This window comes from Geotrypetes seraphini, chromosome 3, assembly GCF_902459505.1.
Source record: "Geotrypetes seraphini chromosome 3, aGeoSer1.1, whole genome shotgun sequence".
Lineage (NCBI taxonomy): Eukaryota > Metazoa > Chordata > Amphibia > Gymnophiona > Dermophiidae > Geotrypetes > Geotrypetes seraphini.
This window is the reverse complement of record NC_047086.1, coordinates 162,800,014-162,826,900: the sequence shown is the minus strand read 5'-3', so window position 1 is coordinate 162,826,900 and position 26,887 is coordinate 162,800,014. Positions and strand designations below refer to the sequence as shown.

Below are 26,887 nucleotides of genomic sequence, written 5' to 3'. Positions count from 1 at the left end.
TCATTAACCGAGGTTTGACTGTATTTAAAAAGGGATGGTTAACAAGACTAAGAATGTTATAATGTCTCTGTATCACTCCATGGTGTGACCTCACCTGGAGTGTTGTGTTCAATTCTGCTCTCCTTATCTCAAGAAAGATATAGTGGCACTAGAAAAGGCTCAAAGACGAGCAACCAAGATGATAAAGGGGATGGAACTCCTCTCGTATGAGGAAAGACTAAAAAGGTTAGAGCTCTTCAGCTTGGAAAAGAGACAGCTAAGGGGAGATATGATTGAAGTCTACAAAATCCTGAGTGGAGTAGAACAGGTACAAGTGGATCGATTCTTCACTCCGTCAAAAATGACAAAGACTAGGGGACACTTGATGAAGTTACAGGGAAATGCATTTAAAACCAATTGGAGGAAATATTTTTTCACTCGGAGAATAGTTAAGCTCTGGAACGCATTGCCAGAGGTTGTGGTAAGAGCGGATAGAGTAGCTGGTTTAAAGAAAGGTTTGGACAATTTCCTGGAGGAAAGTCCATAGTCTGTTATTGAGAAAGACATGGGAGAAGCCACTGCTTGCCCTGGATCGGTAGCATGGAATGTTGCTACTCTTTGGGTTTGGCCAGGTACTAGTGATCTGGATTGGCCACCTTGAGAATGGGCTACTAGGCTTGATGGACCATTGGTCTGACCCATTAAGGCTATTCTTATGTTCAATGGCTCCACTTGAGCTGCCACCCTGTGTCATGGAAGTTACCTTTTTTCCCATATGCCTTGCCCAACTAGTGATGGTGGCGATGTTGGATTGTTACTCTTACCCTTTTGTATATTCCACCCTCTTCCTCCATCTCGGTCTCACTGCTTTTCTTCCTCTGGAGTCCATTCTATCTGTTTGTTACCCCTCTCTGAGTAGCAGGCATTTATCAACCTCCTAAGTACCTTTCTTCTGCACTTCCAGTCTTCTAGCCTTAGCATCTTCATTCAGTCTTCTTTTTTTTATTTTTTATAATTCTTTATTTTCATTTTATAGTATTGACATAATATTAGTCAAAACAAAGAAAGTAATACAACTCCAGTTCAAACTTTAAAATGAGACCATAATCAGTAAAGAAAATATACATTAGAAATACAAAAACAAAGCAAAAATTTCCTTCTCATACATCAAAAACATTAGACCCAAATATAAATTTTACTGGTTTGTATCATTAGACCTCAATCAAGAGGGGAGTAAGCTTTACAATGGCTGAAATCTTTATCAAATAATACAAAGAAAATAAAAGATGGTAGCGAGGGAGAACAAGAACCTTATTAATGAGCTGACTTGAAACAGAAATTCTCTCAAGAATTTAAATTTGCTCTTTAGCAGAAATAAATTTTGTCAGCTGCTGAGGTTCAAAGAAAATAAATCTATTCCCTTGATAGGTCATTACACATTTACAGGGGAATCTGAGTACAAACGTCGCACCTAACTGCAGAACCCTTGGTCTCAAAATGAGAAATTGTTTTCTTCTCTTTTGGGTCATTCGTGACACGTCTGGATACATTCTTAGTATTTTAGTCATGAATGGTACATCTTTAAACTTAAAAAACATTTTAAGCATCCATTCCCTGTCAGCATCAATAGCAAATTGTACAAATAGCGTAGCACTTGCCGGTATCTCTTCACCTAACCTCTCAAGAAAATTTGTCAAATCCAAACTATCAGCATCCAAATTCTGCTGGTTTGGTTTTTGAACAGATACTCTGGTAGGTAAATAATATATTTTAGTGAGAGGCGGATAGGAGGTTTCGGGAACTTTCAAAACTTCTTTCAAATACTTTTTAAATGTATCCTGCGCTGAGATAAGTGGTAATTTTGGAAAGTTAATAATCCGAAGATTACTTCTTCTAGTCATATTTTCCAACATTTCCACCTTAAAATTAAGGTTTCCACTATCTCTTACCCAGACCAAAGCCTGGGACTCCACTGTTTTTATTCTAGTTTCATGTCCATCCACTTTATTTTCAACGCTGGATATCCTATTTTTCATTTCCAAATTTTCAGACACAACAGAGGTATAGCGTGTGGTAAGTTGCTGCATTTGGGTTCCCAAAGAGATTTGCAAACTAGATATTGCTTCCCAAATTGTCTCCATGTTGAAAACCTTGGGTCTCTGCATTGGTATCAGTTCAACACCCAGATTCTCTGATGAAAAAGTACCTGGAACTTCAGCAGGTGATGAAGTCAGTGTCAGGAAATCCTGAGGCAATTTCTGTTCCAACTCCTCCAAATGCTCTGATAGTCGATTTAGCTTCACCACTCCTCCTGCTGGGCCGACTCCCGATCTCAGCAGGTCTGGAGAGTGAACACCCCGGAACATTTCCTCCACTGTCGACTGGTCAAACGCCCCCGAACAACTCGGAGGACTTTGCTCTTCCATCGACTGATCAAACGCCCCCGGGCGACTCGGAGGACTCCGCTCTTCCGGGGTTAGTGATGTTGCCTCGAGGGAGAGCTGTAACGCTTCAGCCAGCGTGTCTCTCCCAGCCGAGAAATCCTCCGGCTGTGTTAGCGTCCCTCGCTGAAGAAAAGCGTCCATCGGGCCCGAAGCTGCTGGCAAAGATTCATCGGGAAAAACCCGAAGTTTAGATTTTCTTTTCACCATTTCAAAGGTAAGAGCAGCCCGGGAACATCCGTGGCGTCTAACTCCAGCTACCCGCGGCCATCTTCCTTAAGCCACTCCCCTTCATTCAGTTTTCAGCTGTGCTCCACCACTGCTTGCCCTGGACCGGTAACATGGAATGTTGCTATCTTTGAGTTTTGGCCAGGTACTATTGACCTGGATTGGCCACCGAGAGAACTGACTACTGAGCTTGATGGATTTATTTTCTCAATGTTTGTTTAGAGGCTCGTGCCCAGAAGTTCCTACTTGTTGGGACTTCTGCCTGGGAGAAGATGCAGACTCGTGCTGCGGATGTCTGCTGCTAGCAGGATCAGCCCTTGGAGACACCTAGCTAGTGAGCCTGCTTTTATATTTTTTGAGCTTGGGAGCAGTCCCCTGCTTAGCTACTTGCATCCTTGATTTACTCAGGAGCTTGAGTGCAGGCTGTTTGGCTTCTTTGTGGTTTGACCGGTACTAAGAGTGGGTCGGCTTCATGGTCCCCCTCCCCGCCCTCCGCTTTTACAGCATGGTTTTCTGGGGGTTATGGCTCAGTCCAACCTCGGTCCAACTAGCAACCAGAAGACCAGGTTCGTATGAATCTGTGAGGCAGAATTCTTCTCCATTTGTTCCAACTGAAATCATATGCTGAGGCAGGCAGGCACCATATGGCACAGTGAGTAAGGCTATATATACACTATGGGGAAAATAGAGGGTAGGGGTGGTCTGCAGAACTCATTTATGAAGGTTTCTGCAGCTACAGCCTAAGTCCCCCATCTTTAAAATCCCTTTCCCTGCATTTCTTGACTTTCAGGAAAGTCCCTACGGGCTATTTTTGGTGTGATTTTACTGGTTACGGCCATCATAGATTTTAAATTATCTTTTTTCTGAAACCTCCATCTACCTCAAAACTCCTTGACTTTGTTTAAGATTGACAGGAATGGATTCCTCAGGCATTCTTACATTAATATCATGTCTTGCACTGGCTGGCTGGCTGGGGAGCGTCCATGTCCCGCAGGGGAGAGGTGGGAGCAGTGTTCCCGCTAAGCTGCGCTGGCGCACAAAATATTACATAGCAGCGCACAAGTTTCTCGTCACAGCGCACACACGTGCTTGCAGGCAGGCGAGCTGGCAGTCCATGTAACGCGTCGCAAAGGTAAGGGGAGGCTGGGGGAGGAATCGGACGTCGGGGTGGGGGTGCGAGCAGGGAGGGGGGCGATCGGAAGAGGCGTACGGCAGATGGCAGGCTGTTTGGCTTCTTTGTGGTTTGACCGGTACTAAGAGTGGGTCGGCTTCATGGTCCCCCTCCCCGCCCTCCGCTTTTACAGCATGGTTTTCTGGGGGTTATGGCTCAGTCCAACCTCGGTCCAACTAGCAACCAGAAGACCAGGTTCGTATGAATCTGTGAGGCAGAATTCTTCTCCATTTGTTCCAACTGAAATCATATGCTGAGGCAGGCAGGCACCATATGGCACAGTGAGTAAGGCTATATATACACTATGGGGAAAATAGAGGGTAGGGGTGGTCTGCAGAACTCATTTATGAAGGTTTCTGCAGCTACAGCCTAAGTCCCCCATCTTTAAAATCCCTTTCCCTGCATTTCTTGACTTTCAGGAAAGTCCCTACGGGCTATTTTTGGTGTGATTTTACTGGTTACGGCCATCATAGATTTTAAATTATCTTTTTTCTGAAACCTCCATCTACCTCAAAACTCCTTGACTTTGTTTAAGATTGACAGGAATGGATTCCTCAGGCATTCTTACATTAATATCATGTCTTGCACTGGCTGGCTGGCTGGGGAGCGTCCATGTCCCGCAGGGGAGAGGTGGGAGCAGTGTTCCCGCTAAGCTGCGCTGGCGCACAAAATATTACATAGCAGCACACAAGTTTCTCGTCACAGCGCACACACGTGCTTGCAGGCAGGCGAGCTGGCAGTCCATGTAACGCGTCGCAAAGGTAAGGGGAGGCTGGGGGAGGAATCGGACGTCGGGGTGGGGGTGCGAGCAGGGAGGGGGGCGATCGGAAGAGGCGTACGGCAGATGGCAGGGCGGCGAGAGGAGAGTCGGGTGGGGGGGGGGGGAGTAACACCGGAAGAGAGCGGCAAATCCGGGCAAGGCAAGACTTGCAGAGGCGTACCTAGGGGGTGCGGGGGGTCGATCCCGACGGTCCGCTCAGCTCGCCAACAAGGAGAGGCAGCCGGACTCGCGTACGCTCCGACCGCCTCTTCTTGGGGATGATGATGAAGATATTGATGATATCTAACTTGAGTGAAGAATTGATTCCATTCCAGTTTCACAACAATTATTCTACAACATATTGAGTGAACTCTTCTCACTGAAGGCAAACTTTGTGCCCAATAAAATGGTTTTCAATATTTTGTTTTAATGTATTTATACTTTTGTGTAGAAGCTGGAATTGATAGATTGTCTAGAAATTGAAAGCATCAAACGTATTGTCTTCTGGACTGTTTTTAATTTACAGTTTACACATATGGATGTAACAGACATAACTACATTTGTTGTAAAACATTTATTAAGATATCATTTCATCCCTACAATTTCTGTAGACTGTTTTAAAATAAATTTGAGTTTTTCTGGTAAAAAAAAAAATAAAAAATAAAGAATTTTGTACTTTCAAGAATTAATGCGTTGTTTTGTGTTCTTAAAAATATTATTTAACGTTATTTAATTTAGCGTGTAGGCCTAAAATTCCTTTGAATACCTCGTCCTCATGTATCAGCAACTTTGACAACATATTTATTTGGCTCATAACTTGCTGGCGCCCGATATTTTTAGCTCACAGTGAAAAAAGTTTGCTCACAACACCCGCCCGCTTAGAGGGAATACTGGGTGGGAGACATGGAATAAGCCTCCTCCAAGTCCTCAACGGCTGGGATCCACAGGAGGTGCCTTCCCAGGGGAAGAGATCCTTTCCGGGCCTCTCCGAAGGTGGCTTGGTCAAGCACAGTTGTGTGATTGCCATGGAGCCCAGAAGGACTAGCAGGGGGTCCCTGCCAGAGACTTTGAGAACCACAGTCCAGATTTTGTGAACTTTGTCCTCAGCATCTGTTTGCAGCGCATCAGTGGCGGTGGTGCAGGAGAACTCCCCTCAGTATGCACCCAACCAGACAAGGATGCAGACCTGGATCAGGAAGTTTGATCTGCTATAGACTGGGAGGATGGAAAGTCCGATTCCATGCTACTTTTCTCCCAGGATGAAGTTTCTCTGGCAGAGTCTGTTTCTTTATATAAGACAGCAGTCAAGAGGTGATGTTTGCCCTTGATCAGATGGAAGACCCCACAGTGCACAGGCTGTTCAAAGCCTCTAAGCTCTCAGACATTATTTCCACTTCGCTGTGAGAAATAAAGCTGGAAGTCCCTACAGCTTCCTCGTCCAAGTGCTCAGTTATGAACAGTTCTGTGATTCCAACTACGTTCTTTCCCTCGCATTCAGACATCACCAAGCTGGTCATAGATCACTGGGAGTCACCAGAAGGGGGTCCCTGCTTGTGGCTGAGACTATGGCCAAGCTTTAACCGAAGGCGTTAGATTTTCAGTAGCTCTTTGCTCAACCAATGGTGGACTCTGGTGGCGCAGGTCACTAAGCAAACCTGTTGTGCCCAGTGAAGGAAGGGTTATGTTGAAAGTTACTCAGGACTGCAAAGTGGACTTGCTCTTCAAGAGGCAATTTGAAGCTTTGACTCTATGGACTAAAGTGGCAGCTGCATCTTCCTTTGTGGGACGTGCTTGCCGCACCCACTTGTTTCGAGCCTCGGACCCATGATCCTATCTGGGGTGAATTATATAGCAGATGCTCTGTATAATATGAGAGTTATTAGCAAGGTCTCAGCCTATGCTATCTTGTCCAAATGGATAGTCTGGATCATTTGAGCTGCAGCATTCTGAACTATTTGTAAGAATTTACATTTGATAAGATTCCCAAATATAAAGCATTACATTAATCTATTCTCTGCAACACTAAACTTTGTACAACAAAATGGAAATTATAAGCTGATAACATCAACTTCAACTTACTTAAAAGCTGCATTTGAAAAAAACGCAAATCTAACGACTAATATTACCTGTTCTTTCATAGATAAAAGAGAGTCCAACCAAACCCCTAAAATTTTTTTTCTTTTTCTTCACTGGAAATTTCTATTCATCAATCTCTACAACTTCAGGCCACAAATGGTCTTCTATTCTTCCTATCAATAACAATTCTGTTTTTGCAAGATTTAAAATTAATCTTTGATGTGCTATTCATTCAGAGACTTCATGTAGACAAAATATCAATTTATCATTGGAACACTGCCCATATGCCGAGAGATTGGATAGGCTGGGGCTCTTCTCTCTGGAAAAAAGGAGGCTCAGGGGAGATATGATAGAGACCTTCAAGATCATGAGGGGCATAGAGAGGGTGGATAGGGACAGATTCTTCAGACTGAAGGGGACAACAAGTACGAGGGGGCATTCGGAGAAACTGAAGGGAGATAGGTTCAAAACAAATGCAAGAAAGTTTTTTTTCACCCAAAGGGTCGTGGACACTTGGAATGCGCTACCGGAGGAAGTGATCAGGAAGAGTACGGTACAGGGATTCAAACAGGGATTGGACGGATTCCTGAGGGATAAAGGGATCGTGGGATACTGAGAGAGGTGCTGGGATGTAACACAGGTATAGAAAGCCAACAGGTCGTGCATGTGCAAGACCGGAGGGTTAGGACTACGATGGGAAGATAGGACTTAAATGAGAAACCAAGGTGGCAAGGGAGCCCCTTCTGGTGATGCAGACAGGTCGTGACCTGTTTGGGCCGCCGCGGGAGCGGACTGCCGGGCAGGATGGACCTATGGTCTGACCCGGCGGAGGCACTGCTTATGTTCTTATGTTCTTATCATTTAATTCTATTTGCCAGTCTGAAAAACCCCTGCACATCAGCTGCGTAGAATTGATAACTTACACATAGTGTAGAATACATCCCCAATAATACTAAATAAAGATTAAAAAGAAGTGCTGATAGTGCTGACCCTTGTGGAATCCATTGCGAATAAATATCCGCTTAGAAACGTCACCTTTAGTCATCACATATATTGATCTATCTTGAAAATAAGAGACAAACCAGTCAAAGGGCTAGATTCACTTCCGACCACTTAGTGACCCCCTTTACGACCCGATTCACTAACCTCTGTCCTGATCATCCTCCGATCCGCGCATGCAAATGAGGGGGAACTACATTCAAATGCAGGCAGGAAGCGATTCACTAAACTAAAAAAGCAACACCGACTGGGCTGGCCGATCCAAAAATAAGTGACTGCTGAGGACCAGTTGCTGAGGTCCTTTCCAACTGTCCTGCCTTCTGCCGCCCTGCTTCTCTGCTCTCAGCCCCGATCTCCTGCCTGCCCCGAATCTCCCGTTCTTCTCCTGCCTGCCCCGAATCTCTCCTGCCCTTCCCCACACTACAAACCCGTGGTTTTAACTCACGGGTTTAAAGCGGGTTAAAACCACGGGCTCGCGAAGAAAAAAAGAAACAAAAGTAAAGTTTAAAAAAAGGTCACTGCTCTTAATCAAGCGCAGACCAGATGGTATGCGCATGCGTTTGGATCACTAGAGAGTGATCCCGACAGTCAGATGGGGGTGTGATTCTGATTGCCCTTATTTGCATGAGGGTGATTCATGAATCAGCCCCCCGGACACAGATCGGATCGGATCCCATCCGTGTCCTTTGTGAATCTAGCCCATAAACTGATTCACCTATCTCCATTGTAGATAATTTACTCAACAAAATTGTATAATCAACCACATCAAAGGTGGATGATAAATCCAATGAAGCAATATAAAAGTCATGTTTTCATCCATCCCTCATCTTAACTCATCTACCATACTACTACTGCTATATATCGTTTCTAAGGTGCTGAAAGGCATATGCAGTGCTGTAAATAGATATAAAAAAATGATTCTACACTATGTCCTTTTCGAAATCCATATTGATGTACATCTAATATATACTTCAATATGGATTTTGAAAAGGACATGTTATAGAATCATTGTTGATATCTATGGTAGATGAGTTAAGACAAGGGATGAATAGGTTAGTTTTTGGGAATGGAGCAGTTTGTGGGATGTTGGGTCATTAGTAGAGAGGTAGTTTCTATGAATGGGGCAGTTGTGGAAGGTAATTTTGAGAATGTGGGTAGTTTGTGAGGCTGTAGTTTTTTGGGGTGGGGAATTTTGCAGGGTAGTGGAGCAATTACAGGGGATAGTTTTAGGGTATGTGGGCACTTGTAGAACTATTTTTTTGAGGGTGGGGAGCATGTTAGGGGGTTGGGAGTACCGAACAGAGAAAGACAGTTGGAAGGGAGGAATTTCCTAACTGCTGTGTTTCACTGTGTGTTTAACTTTCTATGCTACAAAATCTGGAACTCCTTTCTTTGGAACTCCCAGTTCAACTTGGCTCATTTTCTATTGAATGAATCTTTTTATTGAGTGTTCCCACATGCCAAGTTTCATCCCATTTCATTCAATTTTCAAAGAGTTCCTGACCCCATTTGTATCATTTTTTTCCAACATCCATTGGGTTTGAAATAATTAAAAAAAAAATACATGAAACAATTTTTTTTGCCATCTTTAGGGATAGCTAGGAAAAAGTACATAAGAAATGTGGGTTGCAGGGCTTCAAATTGGACACGGGCCATAGTCATAGCTGCCGAATTGTACAAATAAAAAATTGAATTGCTTTTCTCTGGTGTCACTTATATAGACACAGAACCCAGATTAAAACAGTCCTCGCAGTCCTGAGGTATACGAGGAGAAGCAGTTTGACTTTGAATTATTTGAGCCTTATCCTACTCTGACCCACAGTGACTGGAACTGATTTGGGGCCCACATGATCTTGCTTTGCCACCAGTTGAGCTGTTTAGAACTCGAATCATAAACTTTGGCTTGACTCTCCTAACTGGGATAAAGGTGGCTGCGATTAGAGATTCTCACTGAATGTCTATATGCATGGTAAGATTGCTGGCTTGCGTGAGCTGGAATTCAAGCTGGGCAAGGGCCAGCTCACCCATCCTTAACAGACACATCAGTACACTGAGGGGTAGATAACTGCAAACAGCACTGCAAATTAGGTGGCAGTAGGTGCCCTACCACTGCCTAACTCTTTTTAACTGGCTTAATTAGCACACTGATTGCACCAATTTAAAAACCAATTAAAATCTCATTTAAAAAAATGGTGCCTGTAAAAAGGGCACCAGAATCACATCTCTAAGGTCAAAGATATAATAATAATAATAACTTTATTTTTGTATACCGCAAATACCACAAAACAGTTCAGAGCGATTTACAGGAGAAGAGACTGTACATATACAGCGAAGTTACAGAGTATCAGAAAAACAGTTCAGAGTAGTTTACAGGAGATAAGAGCTGTAATTATGCAGTGAAGGTACAGAGAATTAGTTATCAAGTGTATGGTATAAACCAGAGGCCAATTACAAAATGATCCGATAACTGTTGCACGGGGGGGTGCGAACAATAGCCGTGAAGAGGGGGGGAAGGGTAGTGAGGGAGGCGAGGTTGAGATTAGTAGTTTGGTTAGGAGGGCGGGAGTTAGAGGAATTTATCAAAGAGGTATGCTTTGAGAGATTTCCTGAAGGATAGGTAGGTTGGGGCAAGAGAGATGAGGGTGGTCAAGCAGTCATTCCATTTGCCTGCTTGGAAAGAGAGGGTTTTGTCCAAGAATCTTTTGTAGATGCATCCTTTTGGGGAGGGATAGGCAAACAGGTGGACATTGCGTGTTCGGTTGGATCCTGGGAAGACGAAGTGGTGTGACAGGTATATCGGGGCTGAGCCAGATAGGGTTTTGAAGCAGAGGCAGGCGAATTTGAAGATGACCCTTGCTTCAAACGGTAGCCAATGAAGTTTTCTGTAGAAGGGGCTGACGTGGTCTGACTTTTTTAGCCCATAGATGAGGCGGACGGCGGTGTTCTGGATGAATCTTAGTCGTTTAATGGTTTTCTTGTAGGAGCCCAGGTATATGATGTTACAGTAGTCCAAGGTATTTAGGATTAGGGATTGGACCAGCAAACTGAAGGTGGGGAAATCAAAGTAATGTTTGATAGAACGGAGTTTCCAAAGGGTGGAAAAGCATTTTTTGACCTGGGCATTGGTGTGATCTTCCAAAGTGAGGCATCGGTCCAAGATGACTCCAAGAATTTTTATAGTGGAATTGATTGGATAAGTTAAACCATTGAGATGCAGGGTGGGTGGGCGTTAGTTTGTGGTTGGGACTTGCAAGGAAGAACTTGGTTTTTTCTGGGTTTAGTTTCAATTTGAAGCGTGTGGTCCAGTTTTCTACCATGGTGAGGATGGTTGAGATGTAATGTTCTGTCTCATGTGACAGTGAGGTGATAGGTATGATGATTGTAATGTCATCTGCGTAGATATAGGATTTCAGGTTATGGTTCGATAACAAGTGACCCAGTGATGCCATATAGACGTTGAATAGTGACGGGGATAGGGGGGAGCCTTGGGGAACTCCGCAGGGGTTGCTCCAGGTATGGGAGAAAGTTCCGTCGTTATGGACTTGGTAGGTTCGGTTTTTTAGGAAGCCTGTGAGCCAGGTTAGTACTTGTCCGGAAATGCCAATGGAGTCGAGGCAACTAATCAGAATGTCATGGTCTACTAGATCGAAGGCACTGCTGAGGTCAAACTGGAGTAACAGTGCACTGTTTCCCAGTGAGAATAGTTGGAGGAGGTGATTGGTTAGTGAGGCAAGAACGGTTTCCGTACTGTAGTTAGTGCGGAATCCAGACTGGGAGTCGTGGAGGATGTTAAATTTCTCTAGGTGTGACATGAGATTGTAGTTGACAAGTCCTTCCATGATTTTAAGAAAAAGAGGGATATTGGCGATGGGTCTGTAGTTGGAGGCTACAGAGGGAGATTCTTTGGGGTTTTTGATTATTGGAGATACGAGGATGTGGCCAAGTTCCTTTGGGAAGTGGCCAGTAGACAGGCAGAGGGTGACCCAGTTGAAGAGTTCAGCTTTGAAGGGGAGGGGGGCAGTTTTCATGATGGATGGAGGGCAGTTATCTAGTAGGCAGTTTGTTTTGGAATATTTTGAGAATATTTTGAGTATAGGTTCCATTCTGGGTTTTTGAAATGAGACCAGGTCATGTCAGCAGGTGAGCCATCGTTTTCTGGAGAAGGTAGGTGGATATATGGGTAGGTGATAGTTTTTGTGAGCGTTGTTTTCAAGTTAAGAATTTTGTTGGCGAAGTGGTCGGCTAGATTTGTCGGGGAGGGTGGTAGATCTGTGGGGGAGCTTTTATGTGGGGCGGTGTCAAATAAGGAGTTAATTAGTCTGAATAGTTTATTGGTGTTCAGGGATGGGGTGTTGATAGATTGGGAGTAGTGTTTGTGGCGCTTTTCTTTGATCATTTTTTTGTATTCTGTAACTTTAATTCGCCAGGAGTATCTGTCAGTGTTTGTGCCTGATTTGCACCAGGTTCTTTCCAGTTTGCGTACTTCTCGTTTGAGGGCGAGTAGGTCCGCGTCGAACCAGTTAGCAGAGGAGCGGTGTTTTTTCTTGCAAAGTTTCAGTGGAGCAATGTCGTTTAGGATCTTATTGCTGAAATTGTTCCAGTCTGAGATGAAATTAAGGTCAAGGTCTGGGGTGGATGTTGGGTTGTAGTAGGACCAGAATTCTTCAGGGTTAAGTTGGCCTCTGGACCATATTGTTTTTTCTTTGTGGATGGTTCTTGGTTGTTTTTTGAGCCAGTGTAATTTGAAATTGTATCGGAGGTGGTCAGACCAGGGGATGGTGGTCCAGTTTTCTTCTTTAAGGTATATGCTGGGGATTGAAGGGGTATTGGGGAGGAAAGAGATTAGATCTAGGTGATGGCCTTTGTCGTGGGTTTTTGTAGGGGGTGGTTTAGAGAAACCTAGGGATGTTAGGAAGGAGAGGAGATCAGCCACGTTGGAATTCTTTTCCTGTTCAAGGTGTAGATTGACGTCGCCTGCGAGAAGATTGTGAGTGCCCGCGACGGAATTTGAGAGGAGGAATTCGTATAAATCTTCTTTGGCTTGGTTCCATTTGCTGGGAGGGGTGTAGAATAGGGTAATGGTTAGATTGTCTTTACAGTCAGCTTTGGAGATTTTACAGGAGAGAATTTCCAGGGCGTTGGTCAGTTTGGAATCGAGGATTTGGAACTGGAAGTGGTCACGGAGGATTATGGCTAGTCCGCCTCCTCTTCTAAAGTTTCTTGATAGTGGAATGATTTTGTAGTTTGGAGGGAGTAGGTCTCTGATGATGGTGTCCTGATCGGAGATTAGCCATGTTTCGGTGAGGAGTAGGATGTCGAGGTGGGTTTCTTCTAGCCAGTCCTTAATCAGTTGGGCTTTGTTTCTAGCCGAGCGAATGTTGAGATAGGCACCCGAAATTGTGTGGTGTTCAGGGGGAGTGATGGACTGTGTACTTGGTAGATTTTTTAGGAATCTGTTTCTTTTTTGCGTTGGTCTAGAGGAGTGTCGGGTGGTGTTGACTACGGCGATCGGCATGGTTTGGGCCGGAAATGACCTTAGGTACCATTAGGTGTGAAACTCCGTCAAAGGTAGATGCTGGTAATGTAGGCCTTTAAAAAACCTGGCCTAAATTACCGGCACCTACCTTTAACAGGAGCCGCAATTTTGCAAATGGCGGCGTAACGTGATTGACTTGCAATTGGTGTTGTTTTTGCAGGCAAGCGATGATTACGATGGCATTTGCAGAATCTGGCCCTGAAGGTCGGTAAAGTGTTCTTGACTCAGAAATTGAACACTCTTTCTTCTGTATGAAGGAAAGTTGCACAAATCTGTGAAGCTCTGTGTCAGTTTCTCCTCAATGTTATGACGGCCTCAATCTGTCAACGGGTACACAATCACCATTCTGTTTTGTAAGTACTTATCTAAAAGATCTTTGTGTTGAATTATTATAACAGTTCTGATGTATTAAGTACACCTTCAACTATTAACATTATCTTTTGTTCAGTAAAGGGCAGGAATATATAAAAAAATTGATATTTTGTTTTGAAGTAGGTGTAGTGTTTCCCTGGCATTCAGTGGCGTAGTGGGGGTAAGCGGCACTTGGGGCAGTGGCGCCCCTCCCCTGCATGCCTGTATCTACCGCACCTTTAAAATTTTTGGCGCAAGCAGCCACCAACTTACTTCCCGCATTGGCTTTGGCGTTCTCTAATGTCACTTCCTAGGCACGGGTCCCGGATGTGACGTCGGAGAGAACACTGAAGCCGATGTGGGCACCAAGTTGGTGGCTGCTTGCGCCAAAGTTAAAAAGAAAAGGGGGCGCGCGCGACAGGGAGGAGTGGAAATAGAGGGCGGAGAGGAAGAAGGGTGCTGGCAGCCTGAGCAGGATGGTGCCCGGTAGCATCTGTTTTTCTGCATGCATACTCTGGGATAGTTTTATAAGCAGCTGCTTGAGCATGTAAAAAACACTCTTCTGTATGCTCGAATTGCTTCTAAAATCACCCCCTTTATCATGGCCAGTTATTCTATCTTCAGTATTCTTTTGTATGATAAATGTTATTCTATATATTTCTCAAGCATTGTCTCCTCCAAACAGCACTTTATTTGAGGTTATCCTTAATTTGCATTTTAGACGCTTTAATTACCGGTAGATGTTCTAATTTCATGGGTGCATACAAAGTCCTGTGGCATTAATAGGCTCCTATACACAATTCATTAGTATGGAATTTTCTGTTAATTAACAAAGCAATAATGAACTACTGTACCAACAATATATTTTGACCATATCAGGAGATACAGAGCTCGTTTAGTTTGCCTTAGGCCTGTAGGTTTGGGTCTGTCATGTTGAACTGTGATAAATGTACATTGTGTGCTCTAGAAACACGATGGCTGTCTTCAATCAGAAAAATGTGACTCTTTTGTGCAACCCTCTTTAGACTAACTAGCTAGAATGGGCACAATGTGTAATTTGTTTTATCCCAGAACAAGCAGACAGCATATTCTCACAAGTGAAACATAGAAACATAGAAACTGCGAGGGGATATGATCGAGACTTTTCAAAATCAAAAGGAATCAACAAAATAGAGCAGGAAAAAAAATTATTTACAATGTCCAATGTGACACGGACAAGAGGACATGGACTGAAGCTAAGGGGGGACAAGTTTAGGACAAATATCATGAAGTTCTGCTTCACACAACGGGTGGTGGACACCTGGAATGCTCTCCCAGAAGAGGTAATTGCGGAATCCACCGTTCTAGGATTTAAGGGTAAGTTAGATGTACATCTCCTTATGAGTGGCATAGAGTGACATGGTAAGCTAGATACACTTCTCTTTACGAGAAGCTTAGAGTGATATGGGGACTAAAACTATGCCAGGGTACACCTGGCGGGGCCTCCGCGTGTGCGGATCGCCGGACTTGATGGACCTAGGGTCTGTTCCGGAGATGGCACTTCTTATGTTCTTATGTACATCGCAACAATAACTCCTCAAAAACTGCCAAAGGATACTTTAAAAGATGCACCGTAAAGGCAGGAACAGTCTGAGAATTCCAAGAGTGAAGAAAGCTACTCAGCCTCCTCCCACCTCCCAGCCGACCCTGATTCTGCTCAATGTTCCTGATGAAGGGATTTCATTCTCCCGAAACCGGGCTTGGTAGAACTTGACATTGCGTCTGTCATCTAATCTAATCTAATCTAATCCTTAGGTTTGTATACTGCATCATCTCCACGTTCGTAGAGCTCGGCGCGGTTTACAGTAGATGAAATAGGAAAGAACTACAACAGAGGGTTAGAGGTAGAAGTGTGAAGAATATTAGAGGACTTGGGATGCCAGATATAAGAGAGAGTTGGAGAGAGGCTTACATTTTTTGAGAAAAGCCAGGTTTTCAGATGTTTGCAGAAAACTTGGAGAGAGCTCAAGTTCCGAAGAGGGGAGGTAAGGTTGTTCCAGAGCTCAGTGATTTTGAAGTGGAGGGAGGTCCCTAGCTTTCCTGTGTGGGAAATGCCTTTTAGCGAGGGGAAGGATAGTTTTAATTTGTGGGAGGATCTGGTGGTATTAGGGTATGAGAAATTCCAAGAAAGAGGGATAAAGGGAGGGAGGAGACCGTGTAGGATTTTGAAAGCTAAACAGGCGCATTTATAGTGGACCCTGGCAATTATCGGAAGCCAGTGAAGCTTGGCCAGGAGCGGGGAGACATGGTCAAATTTACTTTTAGCGAAGATGAGCTTGGCCGCTGCATTCTGAATCCGCTGGAGCCTGTGGAGGTTTTTCTTAGTTAGGCTTAAGTAGATAGAGTTGCAATAGTCCAATCTGGAAAGGATGATGGATTGGACAAGGAGGGTAAAGTGTTTTTGATGGAAGCAGGATCTAACTTTCCTCAGCATGTGAAGGCTGAAAAAGCATTTTATCCCAGGACAAGCAGGCATGATATTCTCAGATGTGGGTGACGTCATCTACGGAGCCCCAGCGCGGACAGCTTTTCAAGCAAACTTGATTGAAGTTTCAAGTTTGCTACACTGCACCACGCATGTGCATGCCTTCTTGCCCACTAGAGGGCGCATCCCTACCTCGTGGTCCTCAGTTCAGTTTTTTCCGCGGAGCCAGAAGCCCTGTGGAAATTGTGCTCTTCGAATTTAGCCTTCTGACACCGCGGCTGTGCGTTATTTCACGGTCGCTGTGCTTGATTTGCTTTTCTTTCTTTCTTTTCTTTTAGTTTTCGTCGAAAAAAAAAAAAGTATTTTGGTTCGGCTCCGGGGGCTCCCGGTAGCCGCGGCCGAGGGACCTCGTTCGTTCCCGGCCGGGTTTTGTGTCCATGTCCCGTCCCTTGACGGGCTTTAAAAAGTGCACCCGGTGCGATCGGTTGCTCTCAATTACCGATCCTCACCGGTGGTGCTTGGTGTGTTTGGGTCCTGAGCATCCTACCGACTCCTGTGATAGGTGCCCAACTTTTCAGTCTAGAGCTCTCCGCCGACGCCGTGCCCGGATGGCGGAGCTCTTCTCTGCGGACCCCGCGGCGGGAAAGGCCTCGACGTCGGCCTCGGCTTCGGCCCCAGCCTCGACCTCGGCCTCCGGCCCCCGACCTCGCCTCGACCCTCGACTTCCTCCAAGCCTGCTGCCTCGACCAAGCCTGCTTCGGGTAAGTCCTCTCTTCCTTCCTCGACTCCAGGGTCAGCGAAGAAGCCATCCTCGGACTCCTGGACTGCGGGTGGGTCGTCCTCTGCCCCGCCCCGAGTTGCAAAGCCCAGTGCCCCGAGGGAATACTCGAGACCGAGGTCGCCCTCCAGGGAGCACTCCTCGGCCCCGGATCTGCCTGCCATGATGGGGGTTCCGGTCTTCCAGGACTTGCTCCGAGTGCTGATTGCCTCGGAGCTGTCCGGGGCCCTCGCGTACCTGCAGCAGGCTTCGGCCTCGACTGCTCCGGCCTCGACTGCCCCGGCGTCGGCGGCCTCGGTCTCGGTGCCTTCGGCTTCAGCCCCGGGGGTCGGCCGTCCTCGACCCCGACCTTGCCCTCGACCTCGACCTCGGTTGACCAGCCTGAGAGGAGTGTCAGGCCTCGGGACAAGGTGCGTCGGGTTCGGAGGATCTCTTCCACGTCCTCTTCCTCGAGGTCCTCCCGGGGCTCTTCGCCCTCGGGTCAGCCTCGGATGAGGCGTCGGCCGAGGAAACCTAAGCGTTCTCGCGCTTCCCCTCGGAGACGCGGTCGCTCCTCGCCGACCGGGGGTGAGACATTGCGTGTCTCGGAGCTCCGCCTCGACAATCCGAGGCTCTTCCGCACCCCTGGGGGAAGGGGTTCGAGAGACTCCTCGCCGAGGCGCAGGGGAAGGACCTCGGTTCCTCATACCCCGGGGACTTCCCCCAAGGGCTCCTCGGGGCATAGGCAGTCCCCGACCCTTTCGAGGTCCCTTGGCACGGCCTCCTGGGGATCGGGGTCTGGTAGGGAGCCTCGGTATTCCCGCGAGGCCTCCCCCTCTTTCTTGGCGGCTCGGACCTCGCGTACTCCTTCCCCGCCAGCGAGGCCCTCTTCCTTTTCAAAATTTGTGCAAGATATGGCGCGGGCCTTGGACCTGGACTTGCTTGCTGGGTCTCAGTATACGAAGGAGTTTTTGGAGGAACAAGACATGCCCACTCCCCCGAGAGAAACTCCTCGTCTGCATCTCAATAAGGTCCTCCACCAGACCTTCCTGAGAAATTTAGACTCCCCTCTTACAGTCACAGCGGTGCCTTCTAAGATGGAGTCCAAATACCGGACTATACCAAATCCCGTGGAAGGGCTTCAATAAGGCACAACTGTCTCACCAGTCGTTGCTGGTGGAGTCGGCGCTGAAAAAGTCGCAGCCCACTAAGGTTTCGGCGGCGGTCCCGTCCAGACGGGAGGGGCGGACCCTGGACAAGTTTGGTCATCGCCTCTATTCCAACTCATTGATGGCTACCAGGGTCCTTAATTATGCCTTTACATTCTCCTCTTATCTTCGAGGCATGTCAAAGACTTGCCCCGTTATCAAGGGGTTATGCCGGATTCCCACAAGGAGGGTTTTGCCACGTTCATGTCCAACTTATCTCAGCTGCGTCTATACCTGTTTCACGCTGTCTACGACGCATTTGAACTGGCCTCCAGGGTATCCGCCTTTGCCGTGGCGATGCGCCGGCTGGCTTGGCTACGTACCCTGGACATGGACCCGAACTTGCAGGAACGTCTGGCCAATCTACCCTGTGTTGGCTCTGAATTATTTGATGAGTCCCTGGAGGCGGCGACCAAACGTCTGTCGGAACAGGAGCGCTCTCTTGCCTCCTTGGTCTGTCCTAAACCTCGGGCCCCGTCGCAGAAGCCCTTTCGGCCTCCCCCGCGGCGATACCCCCAGAAGTCAACGCCGGCCTTCTCTAGGCCTCCGCCCCGCCGCCCACCGCAGCAGGGTAGGGGAGGCCAACAAAAACCTCAGGCGCAGGGGACACCCAAGCCAGCACCGTCCTTTTGACGGGATGTGCGGATGGGGGCGGGCCCCCTCCGCGCTCTCGCCGAACCCCCTTCCTATAGGGGGTCGACTCCGAGCCTTTTCTGCAGCCTGGACCGGGATCACATCAGATGCTTGGGTGCTCCGGATTATCTCCGAGGGCTACTCGCTCAATTTCTTGATCACGCCGCCGGAACATCCGCCGGCTGCTTACCCATTCAGCCAAACCCAACTTCCCCTTCTTCTCGCGGAAGCGAGGGCCTTGTTGAGCCTTCGGGCGGTGGAACCTGTACCCCCCGACCAACGGTGGCGGGGGTTTTACTCCCGTTACTTTTTGGTCCCAAAGAAGACAGGGGACTTACGCCCCATTTTGGACCTCCGGAAGCTCAACAAGTTCCTGGTCCGGGAGAAGTTCCGTATGTTGTCGCTTCCGGTGTTGTATCCTCTTTTGGAGGAAGGGGATTGGATGTGCTCCCTAGACTTAAAGGAAGCATATACTCATGTTCCGGTGCATCCCGCCTTCCGCAAATTCTTACGGTTTCAAGTGGGGGAGTTGCACCTTCAATACCGGGTCCTCCCCTTCGGACTGGCTTCGTCCCCTCGAGTCTTCACGAAGTGTATGGTGGTGGTCGCTGCACCCTGAGATCTCGGGGGCTACAGGTCTTTCCCTACCTGGACGATTGGCTGATCAAAGCGTCGACCAGGGAGGGGGTTATCTCAGCGACCCAACAGACTATCATCTTCTTTCAGCGTCTGGGGTTCGAAGTGAACTTTCCCAAGTCTCATTTGTGCCCATCTCAATCCCTTCAGTTTATTGGAGCCGTGCTGGACACGGTTCGCCTTCGTTCGTTCCTCCCCCCTCCTCGGTTGGAGGCCCTACTTCGATTGAGTCGTCAGGTCTCGCTGATGCCTGTAGTATCAGCTCAGCGCATGATGGTTCTTCTGGGCCACATGGCATCGACGGTCCACGTTACTCCGTTCGCCCGCTTGCATCTGAGGCTTCCTCAGTGGACCTTGGCCTCGCAGTGGCGTCAGGATCGCGACCCAGTATCTCGTCCAATAACGGTGACTCCTTCTTTGAGGCGCTCGCTCCGTTGGTGGACCAACTCTTCCAATCTTTCCGGGGGTTTGCTCTTTCTCGTTCCTCCGCATCGCAAGGTCCTGACCACGGACTCCTCGGAGTACGCGTGGGGGGCTCATCTCGACGGTCTGCGGACTCAGGGTCTATGGTCGGCAGAGGACCGTCTTTGTCACATCAATGTGTTGGAGCTTCGGGCCATTTTTCTGGCGGCTCGAGCGTTCTGCCACTTGCTACACGATCAGGTAGTCCTCGTGCGGATTGACAACCAGGTGGCAATGTATTATGTAAACAAACAGGGTGGAACGGGCTCTTGGTCTCTGTGCCGGGAAGCCCTGCGCCTTTGGGAATGGGCGGTCTCCCAGAACATATTCCTGTGTGCGGTTTACATTCAGGGAGAGAGGAACTGTCTGGCAGACAAACTCAGTCATCTTCTCCAGCCGCACGAGTGGTCGCTGAACTCCCGGGTTCTACGCGAGGTCTACGACCGCTGGGGGACTCCTCAGGTGGATCTGTTTGCCTCTCCGGAGACTCACAAACTGCCCCTCTATTGTTCTCGGATGTACTCCCGGGACCGTCTCGAGGCCGATGCCTTCCTTCTCGATTGGGAGGGGAGGTTCCTTTATGCATTCCCTCCTTTTCCTCTGATCTTGAGAACGTTGGAACATCTCAAATCGACCAGGGCCACTATGATTCTCATTGCGCCTCGTTGGCCCAGACAACACTGGTTCTCCCTGCTCCTTCAACTCAGTGTAAGGGAACCTCTGCTTCTGCCTGTTTTTCCCTCTCTGCTGTCTCAGAGTCGGGGTTCGCTGTTACATCCCAATCTTCAGTCTTTACATCTGACCGCTTGGTTCCTTTCCCCTTGACTTCGGTTCCTGTTTCTCAGTCGGTGAGGGAGATTTTGGAAGCCTCGCGCAAGGTCTCGACTAGGCTTTGTTATTCCCAGAAGTGGACCAGATTTTCATCCTGGTGCTCCTCGAACCATCTGGACCCGAGTTCGGTTCCAGTGTCTTCGGTGCTGGAATATTTTTTGCATCTGTCTAAGTCTGGGCTGAAGACGACTTCCATTCGGGTGCATCTCAGTGCCATTGCGGCGTTCCATCGGCATATCGAGGGTCGGTCTCTTTCTCTTCATCCTCTGGTAACTCGTTTCATGAGGGGTCTCGTGAATGTTCATCCTCCTCTGAAACCTCCTCCTGTAGTTTGGGATCTTAATGTGGTATTAGCTCAACTGATGAAGCCTCCTTTTGAGCCTATCGACAAATCTCATCTTAAGTTTCTCACTTGGAAGGTGGTCTTTTTGCTTGCGCTCACATCCGCTCGTCGGATTAGTGAGCTGCAGGCTTTGGTTGCGGATCCACCTTTTACTGTGTTTCATCATGACAAGGTGGTTCTTCGCACCCATCCTAAATTTTTACCTAAGGTTGTGTCTGATTTCCACCTCAATCAGTCCATTGTTCTTCCGGTGTTCTTCCCGAAGCCCCACTCTCATCCTGGTGAGGCGGGCGCTTCACACGCTTGACTGTAAGAGGGCGTTGGCCTTTTATCTCCAACGTACCAAGTCTCATCGGAAGGTTCCTCAATTGTTTTTGTCCTTTGATCCTAATCGGTTGGGACATCCTGTTTCCAAGCGCACCTTGTCCAACTGGTTGGCTGCTTGTATTTCTTTTTGCTATGCTCAGGCTGGTCTTCCGCTCCATGGTCGAGTCACGGGGCATAAGGTCCGGGCTATGGCAGCTTCTGTTGCTTTCCTCCGATCTACTCCTGTGGAGGATATATGTAAAGCTGTAAAGCTGCCACTTGGTCTTCGGTTCATACGTTCACCTCCCACTACTGTCTGGACACTTTGTCCAGAAGCGACGGCCGGTTTGGCCAGTCGGTGTTACGTAACCTGTTTTCCTAAATTGCCATCCTCCCACCTGCCCTTTTTTGGTTGGCTTGGAGGTCACCCACATGTGAGAATATCATGCCTGCTTGTCCTGGGATAAAGCACAGTTACTTACCGTAACAGGTGTTATCCAGGGACAGCAGGCATATATTCTCACAACCCGCCCTCCTCCCCGGGGATGGCTTCTTTGCTGGTTATGGAACTGAGGACCACGAGGTGGGGATGCGCCCTCTAGTGTGCAAGAAGGCATGCACATGCGTGGTGCAGTGTAGCAAACTTGAAACTTCAATCAAGTTTGCTTGAAAAGCTGTCCGCGCTGGGGCTCCGTAGATGACGTCACCCACATGTGAGAATATATGCCTGCTGTCCCTGGATAACACCTGTTACGGTAAGTAACTGTGCTTTTTTTACCAAGGATTGGAGGTGGTCATTGAAGGACAATGCGGAATCAATGATATCTTATTGCTCGAGAACTCAAGTTGCAGAGAGGAGCCAGAGGGTAGTGGGATGGAGGTGGGTAGGTGGTCTAGTTTTGAGCCGAGCCAAAGAAGTCTTGTTTTGGACTCATTCAATTTCATTTGCACAGTGTGGGCCCAGGATTGTAGGTTCATTATACAAGAGGATATATTCTTGGACAGGTTGGTGAGGCTCGAATCGGTCTCGAGGAGGACGAGGATATCGTTGGCATAAGTGTAAATTGTTTCAAGGGGGGATAGGTGGAGGAGTTTTAGGGAGGACATATAGATGTTGAAAAGGATAGGAGATAGTGGAGAGCCTTGCGGGACTCCACAATTCGGTTTCCAGGGGAAGGATGAGGTGCCATTCATGTTAACAATGTAAGAATGAGAGCGGAGGAATTTAGAGAACCAATCTAGGACTGTGGAGTTGATGCCTATCTCAGAGAGTTGGTAAACAAGAATATCATGGTGGACAACGTCGAAAGCAGCGGAGAGGTCAAATTGTAGGAGGATGGCGAACTTGTTTCAAGAGTGAAGTTGTTGGACCCTTGAAATCAGGGAAGACAGTAGGGATTCGGTGCTGAAGTTAGGACGAAAGCCATATTGATAGGGTAGAAGAATAGAGAATCTCTCTAAGTATAATGAGAGTTGGGTAGAAATGATGGACTCTAGCATCTTGGTTAGGAGAGGGATATTTGCAATTGCGATAGCTGGATGGTATGGAAGGGTCAAGGTCAGATTTTTTTCAGTAGTGGGGTCGAGGCAATATGACCCATTTCTGGGGAGAAATGGCCCGACTGAAGGGCGGAGTTTATGAGATTGGCATCTTCCTGGCTAAATTCAAGCTAAGTCGGCTGTGGCCTTGTTTCTATCTTTTGGGGAGTTGGCTGGGGAGGATTCCTTGAGTGTTTTTTGCTACCTGTTTCACTCTCAGCGTCACTTACACTTTATTGTGGTGTGATATTGATTTGCACATTGATTTTGCATGATGGTGTGCAGGCAGAGGTGAATCACCTTTGTCTTATGCGTGAAGCGCTGGAGCTTGTCTCCCTTCGCTGACCTCCACACTGAGATTACCTCCTTTCCCTAAATTTATTTATACTGTTATGTAGTTGGTCGATTTATTTATTTACTGCTTCAGTGTGGCTGAGTAGCTTTCTTCACTCTTGGAATTCCCAGACTGTTCCTGCCTTTACGGTGTATCTTATATACATCGCAGCATCATTCCTTCTGACGCCATTCCAGTTCTTTGAAGCATGTTTCTTCTCCATGTTCTGTGAAATGCAAGAAACACTGCAGAAGTTTCACTTTTGTTATCAGGCCAACACCATTCCAAGGGAGGCTGCATGCAGATACTGACAGGACAGGGCAGGGCATTTAAATATTAAGCCCCTGACTCATATTCGAGTCAACCATTTTTCTTCCTTTTGGGGGTGAGGGGGATTGGACTTATATTTGGATCGACTTATATTCGAGTATATAAGGTATCCCTTCTTGCTGTAATTCTCATAGTTTATACTCCTTATAGCCTGTGAATCTTGTTGTAACTTCAGTGAATGCTAATAATTATTATTGTAAAGCATAATGAATCTGTGTTGAAAATTGTGGGGTATAAGAAACTGTATGGTATGATATGAAGTAACAATTTTGCATCTTGTGAGTGGTGTTGTGGTTCTCAATTAGCTGAGGCCAAAATATATTAAACGGCAGGGGAAAAAATCATAGGATGCCAGCAACTTGAAACTGGAACCTGATGATGCAGAGGTTTTTATTTATCAAGTCTTTTGCCCTTCAGTTCCATTATTTACAATTACAGTTATGAGTGATTCACTGCCTTAATGCCATAACATTAAGGCAATGAATCACTCGTAACTGGGAAACTCCAGAGTGAGAGGGCATGGGATGAAGTTAAGAGGCGATCTACCGAGGGGAGGGGGGGTTCTGGCAGGAAGGATTGGGCATCCTTTCTGCTGGCGAGCATTCGGGGGGAGGGACTTATTGTTGCAGGGAGATCCCTTGCCATGATAAGCTTAGCAGCCGTGTCTACTTACAATACTGGCCTACATTGTAAGCGTCTCCCATTGGCCTAGAGAGACGCAAACGCGTACGGCCGCCTAAGGCTTCTTCAGGGCCAAACCAAGCCCACGCCTAGCCTTAGGCGAGCCTGCGCGCCTCCCTAGGCTCCTGGAGGCGCCTCCAATATAGGCAGCCTTGCTTGGGAACTGTTTTTTAAAAAATGTGCATCCCGATTGGCTGGTTAGACAGCTGTAGGATGCCTACCGCCGGCTAAAATCGGGACGCCGTTTATAGAATCCGGACTTAAATGTTTTCTCAGTAGCCTGGGTTATTATAGTAGTAATGCAGGTGTACAGTTAAAAGCATTCTGCCAAGATACCTAGCTTGAACAATGGTTTTGAAACACCTTTGCTTCTCTCCTTCCACCCCACATAAACCCATGATTTATTTCCCCCAAGAATTCTGCAATGCACATAGAAAGTGGTCTGAAAAAAAATGGATTTAATTAAGCAGCATTTATATTATGCTTTTCCTCATACAAGGTCTAAGCCAGATTACAATGAAATTGTTAAATTAGATATCATATTATAATGTAGTACTTTTTATAGTAAAAAAAAAGATGCTAGTACTTACATGCAGCACTGTTCTTAAGGGCTAGGCTGACCATTGAAAGACTTGTAAACTGGCCATGGAGTCTTTGAAAGGCATCATCCTCAATAATAAAACCCTAAGCGCGTATGCGCACTTAGGAGGGCGTGATCCCTGACACTGTGGTCTATGGGTCCGTGCCGAATTCCATTTTGGAACACAGAGGCAGGGAACATACTGGCGACTCGCTCCTCCTGCCCTTATTCACCAACTGCTGCCGCTCTTCTTCAAGGCAGCCTGTTGAGGTTCGCCAGCCAGCTGTAGTGAACCTTGCAGGCCGCTCTCCACCTCGGTAGCACGTTCCCTCTGTCGCAATCGCGTCAGTGAACCTCAGCAGGCTGCTTTGTTGAAGAGGAGCAGCAGCGTTTCTGCCGGTGGGCCAGAAGACACCAGAAACCATGGATGGATGGAGGGTAAGAACAGGAGGGGGGGGAGTAAACAGAAGGTGGCCACGGAGCAGGCAGGCATGGCACAACAGGGGGCCAGGGGGAGAGGGAAAGGGGACTGCTTTGGGGGGAGGGGTGTGCTTTGCTCTGGGAGGGGGGAACAGAAGGGGGCCATGAAGCAGGCAGGCATGGCACAACAGGGGGCAGGGGCCAGAGGGAAAGTGGGCTGCTTTGGGGAGAGGGGTGTGCTGGGGGGCTTTGCTCTGGGAGGGGGGGGGGAAACAGAAGGGGGCTATGGAGAGACACAGACAGAAAGAATGACAGACATATAGACAGCCAGCATCCAAGGAGAGAGATACAAAGAAAATAAACCAGACAGACAGACATCTACTCTAGCACCCGTTAATGTAACGGGCTTAAACACTAGTTGTATATATTCTCCTAGTTCTTAGAACATGCTGCTTGCTGGGAAAAGAGAAGAAGCCAGGCTGTACAAATCTCTATACAGAAACTACTGTACATGCTCACAAAACAAAACCCCAACAACCCTTGGTTGTATATGTAAAAATAACTAGAGCCTTACTAACCACAGAATAAGTTACCAAATAGTAGACATAGCAAAGTGCAAACAAAAACTGAATGGGACTCTGTGCCTGCAGAACAGCACTGGAGAAATGGAAACAGACTTGCATTTCCTCCCACACTGTGCATATCAGAGATGCTGTACTTACAGATTCCCGAAGTTGGTATATTCAAATCACTAAGGGGTCTTTTTACTAAGCTGCAGTATGAATTGGCCTTGGCATGCCCTTATGCAGGTCTTTTTCGCTGGTGGCCATTTTTACCACAGACATAAAAATAGCCCTTTTTTCTATTATTTTCATTAATAATCGTGCCCTAATGTTAGCATTAGCATGTGGGAAAACTTGCCTGTTTAGGTGGTGGTAAAAGGTCCCATGTTAACTGTGCACTAATCCGTTGTGCTTGTACCGGTTGTGCGTGGTAATGTTAGCATTAACTGGTTAGTACAAGCCCACTTTCTGTCCCTAACATGTCCCTTAAAAAATAATTACGGCATGGTTTGCGTGAGCACTTACCAAAACTAAGGCAGAATGCTTTATTGTATTCCACATTAGGCTATTTTTGCCGTGTTAAACACACATTAATATTGAATGCTGCTTACTAAAAGGACCCTTAAGTTCAAGTTTCAAGTTTAGTAAAACATTTGATAAAGTCGCTTATCTTGGTTTACTAAGCAAACTAAATAATTGGTACAATTAAAAACAACAATTTAACACTACAGACAATACAAGGACATCGACTAACTGGTAGAAGAGGGTAAAAAAGGGAGAAATACAATCTTTTTGAAAAAAGAAACAATAAAGGCAAATACGACAGGAATGGGGAAAAGATCAGGTAAATGAGAACTAAATTTTTTTTTTCTTTGCTGTCTGGACATCTCAGCCTCTCCCAACAAGGATCCAATAGACAATAGAATACTAAAAAATGTTAAAAATATCTATTTTAAACATTTTTTTAGTATTCTATTGTCGCCTGAGGAAGGCGACAGAGTCACCGAAACTTGGATCCTTGTCAGGACTTTGATAGTAGTAGTATTAATTGGATTCAATATTGAACTTGGATACGAATTGTCAATAAAGCATTGTCACCATAGGTTGAATTTTGACATCTCCAGTGCCTCTTTTTTGTTCGCTTTGCTTGGCTTCGAGGCTTGCACCTTCTTCCCTTTTCCCTGCATTATACCTGCGACCATGGGTCAGTTTTAACAAGTAATAGAAAAGGTACTAACACTCAGTACTATTATTAATAC

The 26,887-nt window shown here is 46.8% G+C and overlaps 1 protein-coding gene across 3 annotated transcripts in view; it reads left to right on the top strand.

Moving 5' to 3' along the window:
- The window catches only part of NCOA7 (nuclear receptor coactivator 7), a 351,548-nt gene that overhangs the window by 13,673 nt on the left and 310,988 nt on the right, over nt 1–26,887 (top strand). The window lies entirely within an intron of this gene.